The 6000-nt window shown below is 43.7% G+C and overlaps 1 protein-coding gene across 1 annotated transcript in view; it reads right to left on the minus strand.

Moving 5' to 3' along the window:
* TESK2 (testis associated actin remodelling kinase 2) overlaps positions 1 to 5669 on the minus strand; it is a 74861-nt gene extending 69192 nt beyond the window's left edge. The window contains exon 1 of the mRNA XM_041483153.1: positions 5514 to 5669. The gene's annotated coding sequence lies outside the window, so the exon portion shown is untranslated. The remainder of the gene's footprint in view (positions 1 to 5513) is intronic.
* Between the last annotated feature and the right edge of the window lie 331 nt (positions 5670 to 6000).

Here is a 6000-nt window from a genome sequence, read left to right on the forward strand (position 1 = left end):
TGAGAAAACACATCTACACTGCAACCCAGTAAACTAAAGATTACAAATTCTCAGGCAAACCAAGATAAAAAAACAAAATAGGAAAGACTTCTGTTGTTTTAACTAGAGGAAGATAGACCAAGTTAGATAAGCAGTATTAAACAGGAGGAAAAGCCTAAATCTCTTAGTAATTGTGACACCATTAACAAAAGATGGACTCAACACAGTTTCTACATCTATTTAACAAAGGGAAAAATCTCCCTCACACATATACACATCCTTTTGATTGAAATCACATGGTGAACTTTGCAAAACTCTGTACAAATTCCACAATGAGAGAAGTGATTCACTGTACTTCACACAAAAGAAAAGTCCAAAAGGTTTTGCCATCTGGATTCCCAAGTAACCCATTCCTTCATTTTTGCCTGCTGGAGTTTACCTTTCCAGACAGCTACACAAAATCCTTGGAAAATATTAGGATACAGCTCCATTATCTTGCCCAGGATTGCATACACAGAATTAGAGGAAAATTTCAAGCGGGCACAATTCCAAGTGGGCCTCCTGTCATTTTGGCCAATTACACTAATGATCACATTCTCAATGAAATCAACCAAGGTTTAATTGACTGTCAAGTCAGTCTGAGGTACTTTAATTTACTACCTTGTATGGTTAATTAAAGTGCACTGAACAGAATCCAAGACTATCCTGTAAATCCTGTAACCACCGAAAAGGTTGTTGGGTGGTTTTTTTTCATATTAAGGTTCAGCTTAAAAGCTCTTAATCTGTGTTCAAGACACTTTTAACACAAGTTAAAAGACACTACACACTAGAAAACATTTCCTAATAAATTCTCAGCTTCCAGAACAATTTTTCTAACACTCTTATTTAAGAAAAATGTACCCCACTCTGCCAAGACCAAAGTAATTCTGAAATTCACCTCTCAAAATGCCTATCTGTCCTATTCAGCCATTTCTTACATTTCTAAAAAGCACAATTTCAGAACACTTAATGACCTACTAGATTTTAAGTTCTTCGCTTACCAAAACACACCTTGAAGGAAAAAAAAATCCATATTAATATTATATTAAGATCAGTTTCTTGACTGAATTAGTGCATTGATTGTTTAATCATAGAAATTACTGTAAATACAACTATTATCAGCATTAATTGGGTTAATTAGAGATTTACCTTTCAAAACCAGTGCTGGAGCCTGCAATTATTTAAAGATGGAAACCCCAGAACACCACATCAAGTTATACCCTAAACATCAGTGTCAAACTAACAGGTGGCATATATTAGCCAGTAATTAACATTTTATCTTCAGAGATATAAAAATGGGTAAGGCTCCTCAACTTCAGCAGCATCCCTTTTATGCCTCGGAGTATAAAACAAGATCCTTCCAAAAAACATTTCAATTCATTACTAAGAGGTTTTTCTGTCCCCAGTATCTTTATAAATATGTGCATATTTGCACTCAAATGTCAAACTCACAATTTCCTAAAAGATGGCCCTAATAACAACAACCATTTTTAGACACAGAGACCGTCGCTAGGCATTCAGCCTGGAAAGCAATAAATCTGGCAGAAGCATGTTATTAATTTGAAAAGGTTTTCTGAAGAACAAGATGCCAAAGCTTTGATGAAAGTCATTTGCCAAGAGTTAACTATTTAAACTTGTTGTCTGATGAAGCTTCAACAGCCAGCACTACAAAAACATAAAGGAATTAAAGGAATTATGCTGGCGAGTGTCGCTCCACAAAATAATAACTCAAAGGGGAAGAAGACTTCACTGTAGTGCTGTGCAAATTTCAGAAGGGCTTCTAAGAAATGTAAAGAACAAACTTTTCCAAAGACTGAATTGACTGAGATCCTTAGCCTGGAGGAAAAAAAAATAAAAACACGGAAAAAATGCTTAAAAATGAAACCAAATAATTTAAACTGAACAGGTAAAGAGAACCAGGCACTCAACAATTTTGTTCTCAGCTGCTGTCACCTGCTCCCCTAACAGAGGAAAGTTCCTTGGTTTGTCCATAACTTAGCTTCTTGTCCTTGAGAGGAAAACAATATCAAATATTTACAGATGAGGCAGTTACAAATACCAGAGCTTGGGTTATGTCAGGCCCAGCTCATCCTGAACCTGAAGTCTTTTTGACTACTTTATGGGACAAGTCTTGAGGTTCAATTTATAGTCCTAGTTACAACAGTGCATTTGAACATGTAAATCCCAATATTTTCTATGTTCACTTACACGACATTTTGCTTTAATTTCATCTCCCCTGTACAGGATAATTCCCAGCTCTAGCCAGCACTGTCATAGCATCAGCTTCCTGCAAACTAGGACTGACATTCCTCAGAAGAGACCTGCATTAGCCCTACTGCACCACTCCAGAAACTGGAAGTCTGCTGAACTGCATCATGGTTTTATAATGCAAACAAACCTCCAGGAGAGGCTAAGCTGAAACAAACAGTTCATTTATTTTGTGACTGTAGCCAACTTTGAAATGAGTAAGAGAGACCAGCTATTACCGCAAAGCTCAGGATTCAGGGCCAAGGTTGTAGGTTTAAAAATATTTTCAGCAGGCATAGGCATAATTTCTAGCACATATTTAGAAGGCAAATATAATTGAGGGAAAATATTAAAAACTCACAAACAAACAGAAAACTAATTGATCCTTATGCCTGCAGTGCAATTACCAGCATTTTCTAGGGTCCAATTACAATACAAAACTGAAGCTCTACGAGGGACCTTGCAACAATCCATTCCTCTCCTAGCCTGGTTTCAGTCACTCCAATCCACAGAGCAGACAGGCTCCAGCCTGGTTACAGAGCATCCTTAGAGTTAAATAACCACTCAAGTAGATCATGTACAAGACACAGCTGCTGCCTCAAATGGATAATTTTAATACATTATGTTTGCTTAACAAAACAGAGCCCAGTAGAGACACTGAGAAGCTGCTCATGCCTTCCAGGTGTCAGCAGGCTGACATTTGCTGAGCTTTTAACAAAAAGAAAGGGAATCAAAGCTTTCTAATACCAGCAGGTATTGTAACATCTCAATCGAGGAATTTCCCCCCAGCCTCTCTCTGCTGGGTTTGCAATGGGGGCTGACAGCTCTATTAGCACTGAGGGTTTCACATGAGACTGGAAGCAACTTTAGTTGTTTCAACGCAGCCAGTGAGACAATCCAGAACAGCAAAGGAAAGAGAACACGAATGCCTGAAAGAGGGATGAAAACAAAGTGAACAGGCTGAATTTCATACCCGACTGACATCTCTTGGACACAATCTTGTGCATCACCGCACAAGGCAGTCAATATTTGTATTTTCCAGCTTAAAGTATCATCTCCAGAAATACTTAAGCCATTCTGTAGCCTACCCTTACTAAGCACAAGGCTGTGTTACTGGTTGCACCTTACAGTGAAACACCGAGTACCTTTTTTACTGCAGCAGCAGCTGCACAAACAAAATGGTAACATGGTCTTCACTAATTTCTGACTTTTGGAAGTGAGAACAGGGCTTCCCAGACCTGTTGTTCTTAAGGTACTGCAGACACTGATGTCTGCTGGTATTTACAAACCAATCTGAAGCTCCCTGTACAACGGACAGCACAACTCACAGTATGAGAGCCTGGAGTGCACAAAGTCAGCCTTCAAAAGCAAAGTTATCTCAACCAACTCCACTCCTGGCTGCAGAAGCTGTTACATTTCTCCAGTGCAACCAACAGGACAAACACAGCAGAAAGTGGTTTAGCCACTACCAGCAATGTGTTCAACTTAACAAAAAGTGACAGGATCATACGAAAAGAAGCTTACAATCTAAGTCAGAAAGAAGACTTGGCAACAGACAACAGATGGAGCCAGTGTGATACAGTTGCTGATTATTAGATGGGCTTACTGATGAACACACAGCTCCAAATGAACACGTTAGGAAACTAATAAGCAGGAAAAGGGCTCTAAGAAAAAATTATGAACATTGACCTTTTTTTGATCTTGCCTAGCAGAGCTCTTATTTTTGTGCCAGTTTGCAAGATGCCACACTGCAAGGACACAGGAGAGAGCTCTGCCATTGTGCAAATGCGTGGTTGGTTGTCTGCTACAGGAAAAATACAGAAAGGGAACCTATGATGCAAGTGAACCACAAGCTTCATTCTTTTCTGCAGCAGACACAGAAGCAACAGACCCCTCCTTCAACCCTGCATTTCTTTTGTGAGCCTATGAAACCATTTGCATAAAGGATTACAATGGTAAAAGCAAATATCTGGAATGAGAGGGTATAACTAAGTTACAGGAGGGCTGTGCCACCAGAGCAGCTCTTGTGAACTATCTCTGTCCTTCCACAGCACAAAAATATGAAGAACTGCAGCAGGGCTTGCTCTGTAGGCCTTAATTTGTGCTCGGTCCCAACTGCCAACTGCTCATCCTAATGAGAAGCCACAAAACAAATCAAAGCAAAAAACACAGGAGAGCACACACTTGCCACCAGGAATAGGGAACACACCTTAGCCTTCAGTGTAAACTACTCGTTCTGCATGGAAGTTTTACACAAACCAAAAGGGACAATGGAATTACTCAGCCATGTCTACAGCTGAACACTGCAAGAATCAGAAAATGACATTTTTATTGGCATGCAACAATAATTTCCAAGGATGATGACTAAATGGAAAGGTTTATGACCAGTCCACAGGGCATGTCAGAGTTTCTCATAAAAAAATCTTATCTTAGGTTGCAAATTCCACTGCCTATTTAAGTCCATGGAACTATAAGTCTGTTGATTTTGCAGACAATAAAATATGCTAGAACTCTGATCTCTATTAAAAAAAAAAAAAAAAACCAACCAAACAACAACAACAAAAAAAAATCAAAGCACAAAGGCTTCTCATAAACTAACCTAAATGTTAGCTGTTGCTTTTTTTAGAGGGGCAAACAGAAACGTTTAAATAAAATTCAACTCAGTGCTGTTCCAATTCAATTCATTACTCTTGAAATTGTAGCTTCCAACTATTACAGCACCACTTACAGGAACACACAAGTGGAAAGTCCCCCGTACTTGAAGCAAAAACCCTTCCGACCCTCCAAGGACTACAACATTAAGAGTGACCATCTGCATTCATACAGCACGTCTCACCTGAAGGCCACAAAGCAAAGATACACGCACATACACTTCAACACTCGAGCCTGTCATTAACGCGTGATTCACGCATTCTTACAGGGTTCAACTAAAACAGTAAAACCCGAGCCAAGCCCTCACACATCTAGGCAAAGCGAACATTCCCAAGGCAATCCCGGCCGGGCAAAGATCCGCGCCGGGCGCTGCCGGACTCTTGTCCCCGGAGCAGAGCGCGGCTTTCCCGCGGCGCCCGCCGCCCTCACCTGCCGCCGCCGGGGCGGACGCGGCCCCTCCGCGCACCTGCTCCCCGGAACGCCCTCACCGCAGCGAGACCCCTCCGCCCGAAGGGAGCCCCTTCCCGGGAGCGGCCCCGCTCCCCGCCGCCGACCCGCCCGGACCTGCCCCGCGCCGCCCCCGCGCCGGCCGTTACCTGAGCAGCGGCGCCTGCAGGGCCCGCGGGCGGCGCGGGCTTTCATGGCCGCATCCCGCACCCGCGGCCCCTCAGCACCCCGGTGCGGGTCGGCCCCGCCGCTGCGGCCGGCGCGGGGGCCCCATGTGAGGCGGGAGCCCGGCTGCGGGACCCGGGGCCGCGACCGCCGGCTCCGCCTCCTCCTCCTCCTCCTCACGAGCGCCCGCCCACAGCGCCGGGGCGGGAACTGGTCGGGAGCCGCCCCTCCCCACCAGCCAATCGGCGCCAGGAAAAGTGTGATGGACAGCACCTGTTGACCAATGGAAAAAGGAAACCGGGCGGAGGGATTCGCAGGCAGTCTGCGTGAGTGACCCTTTTCAATTGGTCGTGGGCGCTTGAGCGACACGCTGTCTGACCAATCACAGGAGCGACAACAACTCCCGAGAGACGCGCGGGAGGCAGCGGCAGGAAGAAGAGGGGGCGTTGCTATGGGCGCCTCGCTCTCATT

This window comes from Pyrgilauda ruficollis, unplaced genomic scaffold (assembly GCF_017590135.1).
Source record: "Pyrgilauda ruficollis isolate IOZ18807 unplaced genomic scaffold, ASM1759013v1 scaffold6, whole genome shotgun sequence".
NCBI classification, from domain to species: domain Eukaryota; kingdom Metazoa; phylum Chordata; class Aves; order Passeriformes; family Passeridae; genus Pyrgilauda; species Pyrgilauda ruficollis.